At 58.8% G+C, this 14,555-nt stretch overlaps 1 protein-coding gene across 1 annotated transcript in view; it reads left to right on the top strand.

Annotated features, from left to right (window-relative positions):
* Positions 1-2,038: 2,038 nt before the first annotated feature.
* The window catches only part of LOC123724079 (highly divergent homeobox-like), a 58,540-nt gene continuing 46,023 nt past the window's right edge, over positions 2,039-14,555 (top strand). The window contains exon 1 of the mRNA XM_045686996.1: positions 2,039-2,135. The gene's annotated coding sequence lies outside the window, so the exon portion shown is untranslated. The remainder of the gene's footprint in view (positions 2,136-14,555) is intronic.

Genomic DNA, 14,555 nt, shown 5'->3' with positions numbered 1-14,555 from the left:
GCTGTATGGCATCATCAGCCTGGTCGTTCAAAATAGCATAACTGGTGTATTTTAACTACCAAGTAACCCATCTGTTAAAAATGAATTTAGGGATTTGTCAATCTAGCAAACCAGGCACCTAAAAGCAACTTTCTAAACAATGTTTTGGTTTGTTTCTAGCTTGTTAGCTAGCTAACGTTAAGTTAGCTGGCTAGCCAGTTCAAATAATGACCATATCATAGCTGACAGCATCTTAACTTTAGCAAAATTGTATTAATTATTACAGGAAAATAAACTCACAAAAGACAATTATTTCCAAGTTAATGGCAGCTAATTCCAGAAAATAGCTTGCGGTTGTGAGTGTGACCGAAATAAAAGCAGGGCATTCTACTGGAAAAATTGTAGAACATGGGCACTGTCCGTTGGCCTAATGTCATATCCTAACTTTGACTTTGGTGCAGGTCATGTTGTTCTTCGCATTACCGTCTATGGTAAGCACACACTATATCAAATAAAATCAATGTTTATTTGTCACATGCACAGGATACAGAAGGTGTAAATGGTACAGTGAAATGGTTACTTGCATAGTAGAGTCTTTTGTTTATACATGTAGCTAGCTATCTAGCTAAACAATGAACCATTCTCCCAATTCATAATGTTACTACCATGCATGTATCTGCAGGTAACTGAATTTAACCAACCAGGTTCAATGGTAGCTATCTAGCTAACATTAGGCAATAACTAGCAATGCAAATCACTTTCTGAGATATGAATACTATTACTACACAGATCATACATGTAACATTAGCTAGCAAGCCTGTCAGCTAACATTAGCTAGCTAGCTAACAGTATGCTTTAACTTGCAATGAAAATGACTGTGAGCAAAATTAGAAACATATAATATCTGAAAATGTCCCTAGCTAGACTCTCTTACCCTTATACATGGATGAATGCTTCTCTGTCACGGATGCCATGGTTACCCATAGTTTGAAGATGTAATCCGGAGAGAGGTGTTCTCTTCTCACTCCTGCGCATAACATTTGCAATCAAATGGCAGAATTTCTCCATCTCCTTAGCTATCATACTGTGCTTTCACCGGGCATTCCACTAATTTTATAACTCAGTCAACTTCCACGTTGCAGTTCTTCGTGATATCTTTTAAAAAAGCAGCGTTAGAAAGGATTACCGACACATACTGAGCAAATCATGTAATAGACAAAAGCATGATACATTGTAGACCCGATCCGAACTCATCTCTCGGCATGTCTAGCCTATCAGACCAATCTGAACTCATCTCTTGACATGTCTAGCCCATCCATTAACTCCAGCCAATCATGGCTAGCGGGGAAGGTTCCTGTCTTTTTCCCCCCCGTGGCAAACCAACTAGGCATGTCATTTAACAATGGTATTCGGATTTACAGATGGCATGTAACTTTGTTATTAAGGACACAAGCTCTGACGAAGGCCGTGAGGCCGATGCGTAAGCATTAAAGATCAGTGATACTATCAAGAGCAGTGGGTTATGGTTTTTCAAGTTCAAATGTTCCAGAAGGCATTTCTGTCAAACAACGCATTTGGAGAAAAAATAATGTTTACGTTCAAATGCCTCCTGTGAAGTAGTGAAGTGTGACATACGCCTAGTTTCCTGAAACAAGTCTCATTTAGAGTGGCATTTTATTGTCCCCAGCACAATGTGCACCTGTGTAATTATCATGCTCTTTAATCAGCTTCTTGATATGCCACACATGTCAAGTGGATGGATTATTTTGGCAAAGGGGACGGTTGCTCACTAACAGGGATGTTAACAAATTTGGTAAAAAATAAGATAAATATGCTTTCTTGTGGGTATGGAACACTTCTGGGATATTTATTTCAGTTCATGAAACATGGGATCAACACTTTGGATGTTGCATTTATATTTTTGTTCAGTATAAATGTTTTCTTTCTCCTCCCCACAAAGTCATCGCTGGGCGGGACATCACTGGTTTGAATGTCACAGCCCTGATTTCGAGATCTAATTGGCTCCTGTCTGCGTATACGTCACGATCATGCGATTAGAATTGATGATCGGACGTTTTGATTTCATTGTCTGGCTAGGGGACTGCTGAAGAAATCTGATGAATTCGTGCGGTCGTTTGATTTGACGACAAAAACAGGTACATGCCAAAATGATTTCATACTTCACTGCAAGATTTCGACGAGTTCCGGCTTCAGTTCGCTGTAGGCAGGGGTCAGAGAGAGTGACCATGTTAGGACGGGATTTAAAGGAAAGTTTATTCGGCTCCAGTGGCCTGGCTATGGCTGCCACGGCCTGTCTTGCTGGTATGACGTGTTCTCTGCGTTATTGTTGTGTTGTGGCGCTTTCAACGGGTTGTTGATGGTCTGAAAGCTAGCTGTCGGAAAGTTAGATCATTCCGCTTCCTGTGTGGGAATTCTTAATCTGCTCCTCTCTCTTCCCTTGTGGCGGAATGGGTGGATGTGCGTTTTCTACATCAATTCGCTTTGCAATGTTTCAATTTTTCATTCAGTGGCCATGCGCAGTGAGCTTGCCAAAATGCTGAAACGGGAGGTGAAGGTGGAAAGCCACAAGCCCCGCTGCTGTTGGGTTAGAAGAGGCTGTCTGGCTAGCTAGTTAGCAACAGCATCATCATCAAAACAAATAGATTTTCAACAACGCGTCTAGACTATTTTCTCTAACTTTGGTACTGCATAGCTAGCTAGCTAACTAGTAGCTAGATATATTTGGGATGCTGACACTTAGCTAGCATTAGCTTGTGTTGATTGAGGTGGGCTAACGTTAGCTATAGCTAGCTACTGACTTGATCGCGCAAATATTGCTAACTAGCAATCTATCAAGTTGAGTTATTGCAACCTCCCAAGTTATAATGCGTAACAGTAGTTACATGGCTCCACATAATCGATACGCTGTATTGGTAGTAGAGGCCAGACACATCCTCATCTCATATGCTACCAAGGAAGGTTTGAACGGGTCCCACTCAGCCAGCTAGCTCTGATCCAGGTCCCACTCAGCCAGCTAGCTCCGATTCAGGTCCCACTCAGCCAGCTAGCTCCGATCCAGGTCCCACTCAGCCAGCTAGCTCCGATCCAGGTCCCACTCAGCCAGCTAGCTCCGATCCAGGTCCCACTCAGCCAGCTGGTCCCACTCAGCCAGCTAGCTCCGATCCAGGTCCCACAGCCAGCTAGTCCCACTCAGCCAGCTAGCTCCGATCCAGGTCCCACTCAGCCAGCTAGCTCCGATCCAGGTCCCACTCAGCCAGCTAGCTCCGATCCAGGGCCCACTCAGCCAGCTAGCTCCGATCCAGGTCCCACTCAGCCAGCTAGTCCCACTCCAGCCAGCTAGCTCCGATCCAGGACCCACTCAGCCAGCTAGCTCGATCCAGGTCCCACTCAGCCAGCTAGCTCCGATCCAGGTCCCACTCAGCCAGCTAGCGCCCGATCCAGGTCCCACTCAGCCAGCTGGTCCCACTCAGCCAGCTAGCTCCGATCCAGGTCCCACTCAGCCAGCTAGCTCGATCCAGGTCCCACTAGCCAGCTAGCTCCGATCCAGGGCCCACTCAGCCAGCTAGCTCCGATCCAGGTCCTCAGCCAGCTAGTCCCACTCAGCCAGCTAGCTCCGATCCAGGTCCCACTCAGCCAGCTAGCTCGATCCAGGTCCCACTCAGCCAGCTAGCGCGATCCAGGTCCCACTCAGCCAGCTGGTCCCACTCAGCCAGCTGGTCCCACTCAGCCAGCTGGTCCCACTCAGCCAGCTAGCTCCGATCCAAGTCCCACTCAGCCAGCTAGTCCCACTCAGCCAGCTAGCTCCGATCCAGGTCCCACTCAGCCAGCTAGTCCCACTCAGCCAGCTAGCTCCGATCCAGGACCCACTCAGCCAGCTAGCGCCGATCCAGGTCCCACTCAGCCAGCTGGTCCCACTCAGCCTGCTAGCTCCGATCCAGGCCCACTCAGCCAGCTGGTCCCACTCAGCCAGCTAGCTCCGATCCAGGTCCCACTCAGCCAGCTAGCTCCGATCCAGGACCCACTCAGCCAGCTAGCTCCGATCCAGGACCCACTCAGCCAGCTAGCTCCGATCCAGGTCCCACTCAGCCAGCTAGCTCCGATCCAGGTCCCACTCAGCCAGCTGGTCCCACTCAGCCAGCTAGCTCCGATCCAGGTCCCACTCAGCCAGCTGGTCCCCCTCAGCCAGCTAGCTCCGATCCAGGTCCCACTCAGCCAGCTAGCTCCGATCCAGGTCCCACTCAGCCAGCTAGCTCCGATCCAGGGCCCACTCAGCCAGCTAGTCCCACTCAGCCAGCTAGCTCCGATCCAGGTCCCACTCAGCCAGCTAGCCGCCTCAGCCAGCTAGCTCCGATCCAGGTCCCACTCAGCCAGCTAGCTCCGATCCAGGACTCACTCAGCCAGCTAGCTCCGATCCAGGACCCACTCAGCCAGCTAGCTCCGATCCAGGTCCCACTCAGCCAGCTAGCTCCCATCCAGGTCCCACTCAGCCAGCTGGTCCCCACTCAGCCAGCTAGCTCCGATCCAGGTCCCACTCAGCCAGCTAGTCCCACTCAGCCAGCTAGCTCCGATCCAGGTCCCACTCAGCCAGCTAGCTCCGATCCAGGACCCACTCAGCCAGCTAGCTCCGATCCAGGACCCACTCAGCCAGCTAGCTCCGATCCAGGACCCACTCAGCCAGCTAGCTCCGATCCAGGTCCCACTCAGCCAGCCAGGGCTATCCAGGTCCCACTCAGCCAGCTAGCTCCGATCCAGGTCCCACTCAGCCAGCTAGCTCCGATCCAGGTCCCACTCAGCCAGCTAGCTCCGATCCAGGTCCCACTCAGCAAGCTGGTCCCACTCAGCCAGCTAGCTCCGATCCAGGTCCCACTCAGCCAGCTAGTCCCACTCAGCCAGCTAGCTCCGATCCAGGTCCCACTCAGCCAGCTAGCTCCGATCCAGGGGCCCACTCAGCCAGCTAGCTCCGATCCAGGTCCCACTCAGCCAGCTAGTCCCACTCAGCCAGCTAGCTCCGATCCAGGTCCCACTCAGCCAGCTAGCTCCGATCCAGGTCCCACTCAGCCAGCTAGCGCCGATCCTGGTCCCACTCAGCCAGCTGGTCCCACTCAGCCAGCTAGCTCCGATCCAGGTCCCACTCAGCCAGCTAGCTCCAATCCAGGACCCACTCAGCCAGCTAGCTCCGATCCAGGACCCACTCAGCCAGCTAGCTCCGATCCAGGACCCACTCAGCCAGCTAGCTCCGATCCAGGACCCACTCAGCCAGCTAGCTCCGATCCAGGTCCCACTCAGCCAGCTAGTCCCACTCAGCCAGCTAGCTCCGATCCAGGACCCACTCAGCCAGCTAGCTCCGATCCAGGTCCCACTCAGCCAGCTAGCTCCGATCCAGGTCCCACTCAGCCAGCTAGCTCCGATCCAGGTCCCACTCAGCCAGCTAGCGCCGATCCAGGTCCCACTCAGCCATCTGGTCCCACTCAGCCAGCTAGCTCCGATCCAGGTCCCACTCAGCCAGCGAGCTCTGATCCAGGACCCACTCAGCCAGCTAGCTCCGATCCAGGACCCACTCAGCCAGCTAGCTCCGATCCAGGACCCACTCAGCCAGCTAGCTCCGATCCAGGTCCCACTCAGCCAGCCAGGGCTATCCAGGTCCCACTCAGCCAGCTAGCTCCGATCCAGGTCCCACTCCAGCCAGCTAGCTCCGATCCAGGTCCCACTCAGCCAGCTAGCTCCGATCCAGGTCCCACTCAGCCAGCTAGCTCCGATCCAGGTCCCACTCAGCCAGCTAATCCAAATGAGCCAGCTAGCTCCGATCCAGGTCGCACTCAGCCAGCTAGCTCCGATCCAGGTCCCACTCAGCCAGCTAGCTCCGATCCAGGACCCACTCAGCCAGCTAGCTCCGATCCAGGTCCCACTCAGCCAGCTAGTCCCACTCAGCCAGCTAGCTCCGATCCAGGTCCCACTCAGCCAGCTAGCTCCGATCCAGGTCCCACTCAGCCAGCTAGCTCCGATCCAGGACCCACTCAGCCAGCTAGATCCGATCCAGGTCCCACTCAGCCAGCCAGCTAGCTCCGATCCAGGTCCCACTCAGCCAGCTAGCTCCGATCCAGGTCCCACTCAGCCAGCTAGCTCCGATCCAGGTCCCACTCAGCCAGCTAGCTCCGATCCAGGTCCCACTCAGCCAGCTAGTTCCACTCAGCCAGCTAGCTCCGATCCAGGTCCCACTCAGCCACCTAGCTCCGATCCAGGTCCCACTCAGCCAGCTAGCGCCGATCCAGGTCCCACTCAGCCAGCTGGTCCCACTCAGCCAGCTAGCTCCGATCCAGGTCCCACTCAGCCAGCTAGTCCCACTCAGCCAGCTAGCTCCGATCCAGGTCCCACTCAGCCAGCTAGCTCCGATCCAGGACCCACTCAGCCAGCTAGCTCCGATCCAGGTCCCACTCAGCCAGCTAGCTCGATCCAGGTCCCACTCAGCCAGCTAGCTCGATCCAGGTCCCACTCAGCCAGCTGGTCCCACTCAGCCAGCTAGCTCCAATCCAGGTCCCACTCAGCCAGCTAGTCCCACTCAGCCAGCTAGCTCCGATCCAGGACCCACTCAGCCAGCTAGCGCCGATCCAGGTACCACTCAGCCAGCTGGTCCCACTCAGCCTGCTAGCTCCGATCCAGGTCCCAGTCAGCCAGCTGGTCCCACTCAGCCAGCTAGCTCCGATCCAGGTCCCACTCAGCCAGCTAGCTCCGATCCAGGACCCACTCAGCCAGCTAGCTCCGATCCAGGTCCCACTCAGCCAGCTAGCTCCGATCCAGGTCCCACTCAGCCAGCTAGTCCCACTCAGCCAGCTAGCTCCGATCCAGGACCCACTCAGCCAGCTAGCGCCGATCCAGGTACCACTCAGCCAGCTGGTCCCACTCAGCCTGCTAGCTCCGATCCAGGTCCCACTCAGCCAGCTGGTCCCAGTCAGCCAGCTAGCTCCGATCCAGGTCCCACTCAGCCAGCTAGCTCCGATCCAGGACCCACTCAGCGAGCTAGCTCCGATCCAGGTCCCACTCAGCCAGCTAGCTCCGATCCAGGTCCCACTCAGCCAGCTGGTCCCACTCAGCCAGCTAGCTCCGATCCAGGTCCTACTCAGTCAGCTAGTCCCACTCAGCCAGCTAGCTCCGATCCAGGACCCACTCAGCCAGCTGGCTCCGATCCAGGTCCCACTCAGCCAGCTAGCTCCCGATCCAGGTCCCACTCAGCCAGCTAGCTCCGATGCAGGTCCCACTCAGCCAGCTAGCGCCGATCCAGGTCTCATCAGCCAGCTGGTCCCACTCAGCCAGCTAGCTCTGATCCAGGACCCACTCAGCCAGCTAGCGCCGATCCAGGTCCCACTCAGCCAGCTAGCTCCGATCCAGGACCCACTCAGCCAGCTAGATCCGATCCAGGTCCCACTCAGCCAGCCAGGGCTATCCAGGTCCCACTCAGCCAGCCAGGGCTATCCAGGTCCCACTCAGCCAGCCAGCTCCGATCCAGGTCCCACTCAGCCAGCTAGCTCCGATCCAGGTCCCACTCAGCCAGCTAGCTCCGATCCAGGTCCCACTCAGCCAGCTAGCTCTGATCCAGGTCCCACTCAGCCAGCTAGCTCCGATCCAGGTCCCACTCAGCCAGCTAGCTCCGATCCAGGTCCCACTCAGCCAGCTAGTCCCACTCAGCCAGCTAGCTCCGATCCAGGTCCCACTCAGCCAGCTGGTCCCACTCAGCCAGCTAGCTCTGATCCAGGACCCACTCAGCCAGCTAGCGCCGATCCAGGTCCCACTCAGCCAGCTAGTCCCACTCAGCCAGCTAGCTCCGATCCATGTCCCACTCAGCCAGCTAGCTCCGATCCAGGACCCACTCAGCCAGCTATCTCCGATCCAGGACCCACTCAGCGAGCTAGCTCCGATCCAGGTCCCACTCAGCCAGCTAGCTCCGATCCAGGTCCCACTCAGCCAGCTGGTCCCACTCATCCAGCTAGCTCCGATCCAGGTCCTACTCAGCCAGCTAGTCCCACTCAGCCAGCTAGCTCCGATCCAGGACCCACTCAGCCAGCTAGCTCCGATCCAGGTCCCACTCAGCCAGCTAGCTCCGATCCAGGTCCCACTCAGCCAGCTAGCTCCGATCCAGGTCCCACTCAGCCAGCTGGTCCCACTCATCCAGCTAGCTCCGATCCAGGTCCTACTCAGCCAGCTAATCCCACTCAGCCAGCTAGCTCCGATCCAGGACCCACTCAGCCAGCTAGCTCCGATCCAGGTCCCACTCAGCCAGCTAGCTCCGATCCAGGTCCCACTCAGCCAGCTAGCTCCGATCCAGGACCCACTCAGCCAGCTAGCGCCGATCCAGGTCCCACTCAGCCAGCTAGCTCCGATCCAGGACCCACTCAGCCAGCTAGATCCGATCCAGGTCCCACTCAGCCAGCCAGGGCTATCCAGGTCCCACTCAGCCAGCCAGGGCTATCCAGGTCCCACTCAGCCAGCCAGCTCCGATCCAGGTCCCACTCAGCCAGCTAGCTCCGATCCAGGTCCCACTCAGCCAGCTAGCTCCGATCCACGTCCCACTCAGCCAGCTAGCTCCGATCCAGGTCCCACTCAGCCAGCTAGCTCCGATCCAGGTCCCACTCAGCCAGCTAGTCCCACTCAGCCAGCTAGCTCCGATCCAGGTCCCACTCAGCCAGCTGGTCCCACTCAGCCAGCTAGCTCCGATCCAGGTCCCACTCAGCCAGCTAGCTCCGATCCAGGACCCACTCAGCCAGCTAGATCCGATCCAGGTCCCACTCAGCCAGCCAGCTAGCTCCGATCCAGGTCCCACTCAGCCAGCTAGCTCCGATCCAGGTCCCACTCAGCCAGCTAGCTCCGATCCAGGTCCCACTCAGCCAGCTAGTTCCACTCAGCCAGCTAGCTCCGATCCAGGTCCCACTCAGCCAGCTAGCTCCGATCCAGGTCCCACTCAGCCAGCTAGCGCCGATCCAGGTCCCACTCAGCCAGCTGGTCCCACTCAGCCAGCTAGCTCCGATCCAGGTCCCACTCAGCCAGCTAGTCCCACTCAGCCAGCTAGCTCCGATCCAGGTCCCACTCAGCCAGCTAGCTCCGATCCAGGACCCACTCAGCCAGCTAGCTCCGATCCAGGTCCCACTCAGCCAGCTAGCTCCGATCCAGGTCCCACTCAGCCAGCTAGCTCCGATCCAGGTCCCACTCAGCCAGCTGGTCCCACTCAGCCAGCTAGCTCCAATCCAGGTCCCACTCAGCCAGCTAGTCCCACTCAGCCAGCTAGCTCCGATCCAGGACCCACTCAGCCAGCTAGCGCCGATCCAGGTACCACTCAGCCAGCTGGTCCCACTCAGCCTGCTAGCTCCGATCCAGGTCCCAGTCAGCCAGCTGGTCCCACTCAGCCAGCTAGCTCCGATCCAGGTCCCACTCAGCCAGCTAGCTCCGATCCAGGACCCACTCAGCCAGCTAGCTCTGATCCAGGACCCACTCAGCCAGCTAGCTCCGATCCAGGTCCCACTCAGCCAGCTAGTCCCACTCAGCCAGCTAGCTCCCGATCCAGGACCCACTCAGCCAGCTAGCGCCGATCCAGGTCCCACTCAGCCAGCTGGTCCCACTCAGCCTGCTAGCTCCGATCCAGGTCCCACTCAGCCAGCTGGTCCCAGTCAGCCAGCTAGCTCCGATCCAGGTCCCACTCAGCCAGCTAGCTCCGATCCAGGACCCACTCAGCGAGCTAGCTCCGATCCAGGTCCCACTCAGCCAGCTAGCTCCGATCCAGGTCCCACTCAGCCAGCTGGTCCCACTCAGCCAGCTAGCTCCGATCCAGGTCCTACTCAGCCAGCTAGTCCCACTCAGCCAGCTAGCTCCGATCCAGGACCCACTCAGCCAGCTGGCTCCGATCCAGGTCCCACTCAGCCAGCTAGCTCCGATCCAGGTCCCACTCAGCCAGCTAGCTCCGATCCAGGTCCCACTCAGCCAGCTAGCGCCGATCCAGGTCTCATCAGCCAGCTGGTCCCACTCAGCCAGCTAGCTCTGATCCAGGACCCACTCAGCCAGCTAGCGCCGATCCAGGTCCCACTCAGCCAGCTAGCTCCGATCCAGGACCCACTCAGCCAGCTAGATCCGATCCAGGTCCCACTCAGCCAGCCAGGGCTATCCAGGTCCCACTCAGCCAGCCAGGGCTATCCAGGTCCCACTCAGCCAGCCAGCTCCGATCCAGGTCCCACTCAGCCAGCTAGCTCCGATCCAGGTCCCACTCAGCCAGCTAGCTCCGATCCAGGTCCCACTCAGCCAGCTAGCTCTGATCCAGGTCCCACTCAGCCAGCTAGCTCCGATCCAGGTCCCACTCAGCCAGCTAGCTCCGATCCAGGTCCCACTCAGCCAGCTAGCTCCGATCCAGGTCCCACTCAGCCAGCTAGTCCCACTCAGCCAGCTAGCTCCGATCCAGGTCCCACTCAGCCAGCTGGTCCCACTCAGCCAGCTAGCTCTGATCCAGGACCCACTCAGCCAGCTAGCGCCCGATCCAGGTCCCACTCAGCCAGCTAGTCCCACTCAGCCAGCTAGCTCCGATCCATGTCCCACTCAGCCAGCTAGCTCCGATCCAGGACCCACTCAGCCAGCTAGCTCCGATCCAGGTCCCACTCAGCCAGCTAGCTCCGATCCAGGACCCACTCAGCCAGCTAGCGCCGATCCAGGTCCCACTCAGCCAGCTAGCTCCGATCCAGGTCCTACTCAGTCAGCTAGTCCCACTCAGCCAGCTAGCTCCGATCCAGGACCCACTCAGCCAGCTGGCTCCGATCCAGGTCCCACTCAGCCAGCTAGTCCCACTCAGCCAGCTAGCTCCGATCCAGGACCCACTCAGCCAGCTAGCGCCGATCCAGGTCCCACTCAGCCAGCTGGTCCCACTCAGCCTGCTAGCTCCGATCCAGGTCCCACTCAGCCAGCTGGTCCCAGTCAGCCAGCTAGCTCCGATCCAGGTCCCACTCAGCCAGCTAGCTCCGATCCAGGACCCACTCAGCGAGCTAGCTCCGATCCAGGTCCCACTCAGCCAGCTAGCTCCGATCCAGGTCCCACTCAGCCAGCTGGTCCCACTCAGCCAGCTAGCTCCGATCCAGGTCCTACTCAGTCAGCTAGTCCCACTCAGCCAGCTAGCTCCGATCCAGGACCCACTCAGCCAGCTGGCTCCGATCCAGGTCCCACTCAGCCAGCTAGCTCCGATCCAGGTCCCACTCAGCCAGCTAGCTCCGATCCAGGTCCCACTCAGCCAGCTAGCGCCGATCCAGGTCTCATCAGCCAGCTGGTCCCACTCAGCCAGCTAGCTCTGATCCAGGACCCACTCAGCCAGCTAGCGCCGATCCAGGTCCCACTCAGCCAGCTAGCTCCGATCCAGGACCCACTCAGCCAGCTAGATCCGATCCAGGTCCCACTCAGCCAGCCAGGGCTATCCAGGTCCCACTCAGCCAGCCAGGGCTATCCAGGTCCCACTCAGCCAGCCAGCTCCGATCCAGGTCCCACTCAGCCAGCTAGCTCCGATCCAGGTCCCACTCAGCCAGCTAGCTCCGATCCAGGTCCCACTCAGCCAGCTAGCTCTGATCCAGGTCCCACTCAGCCAGCTAGCTCCGATCCAGGTCCCACTCAGCCAGCTAGCTCCGATCCAGGTCCCACTCAGCCAGCTAGTCCCACTCAGCCAGCTAGCTCCGATCCAGGTCCCACTCAGCCAGCTGGTCCCACTCAGCCAGCTAGCTCTGATCCAGGACCCACTCAGCCAGCTAGCGCCGATCCAGGTCCCACTCAGCCAGCTAGTCCCACTCAGCCAGCTAGCTCCGATCCATGTCCCACTCAGCCAGCTAGCTCCGATCCAGGACCCACTCAGCCAGCTATCTCCGATCCAGGACCCACTCAGCGAGCTAGCTCCGATCCAGGTCCCACTCAGCCAGCTAGCTCCGATCCAGGTCCCACTCAGCCAGCTGGTCCCACTCATCCAGCTAGCTCCGATCCAGGTCCTACTCAGCCAGCTAGTCCCACTCAGCCAGCTAGCTCCGATCCAGGACCCACTCAGCCAGCTAGCTCCGATCCAGGTCCCACTCAGCCAGCTAGCTCCGATCCAGGTCCCACTCAGCCAGCTAGCTCCGATCCAGGTCCCACTCAGCCAGCTGGTCCCACTCATCCAGCTAGCTCCGATCCAGGTCCTACTCAGCCAGCTAATCCCACTCAGCCAGCTAGCTCCGATCCAGGACCCACTCAGCCAGCTAGCTCCGATCCAGGTCCCACTCAGCCAGCTAGCTCCGATCCAGGTCCCACTCAGCCAGCTAGCTCCGATCCAGGACCCACTCAGCCAGCTAGCGCCGATCCAGGTCCCACTCAGCCAGCTAGCTCCGATCCAGGACCCACTCAGCCAGCTAGATCCGATCCAGGTCCCACTCAGCCAGCCAGGGGCTATCCAGGTCCCACTCAGCCAGCCAGGGCTATCCAGGTCCCACTCAGCCAGCTAGCTCCGATCCAGGTCCCACTCAGCCAGCTAGCTCCGATCCAGGTCCCACTCAGCCAGCTAGCTCCGATCCAGGTCCCACTCAGCCAGCTAGCTCCGATCCAGGTCCCACTCAGCCAGCTAGCTCCGATCCAGGTCCCACTCAGCCAGCTAGTCCCACTCAGCCAGCTAGCTCCGATCCAGGTCCCACTCAGCCAGCTGGTCCCACTCAGCCAGCTAGCTCCGATCCAGGTCCCACTCAGCCAGCTAGCTCCGATCCAGGACCCACTCAGCCAGCTAGATCCGATCCAGGTCCCACTCAGCCAGCCAGCTAGCTCCGATCCAGGTCCCACTCAGCCAGCTAGCTCCGATCCAGGTCCCACTCAGCCAGCTAGCTCCGATCCAGGTCCCACTCAGCCAGCTAGTTCCACTCAGCCAGCTAGCTCCGATCCAGGTCCCACTCAGCCAGCTAGCTCCGATCCAGGTCCCACTCAGCCAGCTAGCGCCGATCCAGGTCCCACTCAGCCAGCTGGTCCCACTCAGCCAGCTAGCTCCGATCCAGGTCCCACTCAGCCAGCTAGTCCCACTCAGCCAGCTAGCTCCGATCCAGGTCCCACTCAGCCAGCTAGCTCCGATCCAGGACCCACTCAGCCAGCTAGCTCCGATCCAGGTCCCACTCAGCCAGCTAGCTCCGATCCAGGTCCCACTCAGCCAGCTAGCTCCGATCCAGGTCCCACTCAGCCAGCTGGTCCCACTCAGCCAGCTAGCTCCAATCCAGGTCCCACTCAGCCAGCTAGTCCCACTCAGCCAGCTAGCTCCGATCCAGGACCCACTCAGCCAGCTAGCGCCGATCCAGGTACCACTCAGCCAGCTGGTCCCACTCAGCCTGCTAGCTCCGATCCAGGTCCCAGTCAGCCAGCTGGTCCCACTCAGCCAGCTAGCTCCGATCCAGGTCCCACTCAGCCAGCTAGCTCCGATCCAGGACCCACTCAGCCAGCTAGCTCTGATCCAGGACCCACTCAGCCAGCTAGCTCCGATCCAGGTCCCACTCAGCCAGCTAGTCCCACTCAGCCAGCTAGCTCCGATCCAGGACCCACTCAGCCAGCTAGCGCCGATCCAGGTCCCACTCAGCCAGCTGGTCCCACTCAGCCTGCTAGCTCCGATCCAGGTCCCACTCAGCCAGCTGGTCCCAGTCAGCCAGCTAGCTCCGATCCAGGTCCCACTCAGCCAGCTAGCTCCGATCCAGGACCCACTCAGCGAGCTAGCTCCGATCCAGGTCCCACTCAGCCAGCTAGCTCCGATCCAGGTCCCACTCAGCCAGCTGGTCCCACTCAGCCAGCTAGCTCCGATCCAGGTCCTACTCAGCCAGCTAGTCCCACTCAGCCAGCTAGCTCCGATCCAGGACCCACTCAGCCAGCTGGCTCCGATCCAGGTCCCACTCAGCCAGCTAGCTCCGATCCAGGTCCCACTCAGCCAGCTAGCTCCGATCCAGGTCCCACTCAGCCAGCTAGCGCCGATCCAGGTCTCATCAGCCAGCTGGTCCCACTCAGCCAGCTAGCTCTGATCCAGGACCCACTCAGCCAGCTAGCGCCGATCCAGGTCCCACTCAGCCAGCTAGCTCCGATCCAGGACCCACTCAGCCAGCTAGATCCGATCCAGGTCCCACTCAGCCAGCCAGGGCTATCCAGGTCCCACTCAGCCAGCCAGGGCTATCCAGGTCCCACTCAGCCAGCCAGCTCCGATCCAGGTCCCACTCAGCCAGCTAGCTCCGATCCAGGTCCCACTCAGCCAGCTAGCTCCGATCCAGGTCCCACTCAGCCAGCTAGCTCTGATCCAGGTCCCACTCAGCCAGCTAGCTCCGATCCAGGTCCCACTCAGCCAGCTAGCTCCGATCCAGGTCCCACTCAGCCAGCTAGTCCCACTCAGCCAGCTAGCTCCGATCCAGGTCCCACTCAGCCAGCTGGTCCCACTCAGCCAGCTAGCTCTGATCCAGGACCCACTCAGCCAGCTAGCGCCGATCCAGGTCCCACTCAGCCAGCTAGTCCCACTCAGCCAGCTAGCTCCGATCCATGTCCCACTCAGCCAGCTAGCTCCGATCCAG

Source organism: Salmo salar, chromosome ssa09 (genome assembly GCF_905237065.1).
Source record: "Salmo salar chromosome ssa09, Ssal_v3.1, whole genome shotgun sequence".
In the NCBI taxonomy this organism is placed as follows: domain Eukaryota; kingdom Metazoa; phylum Chordata; class Actinopteri; order Salmoniformes; family Salmonidae; genus Salmo; species Salmo salar.
Note: the sequence above shows the minus strand (reverse complement) of the source record. Positions and strands in the feature narration are given on the sequence as shown.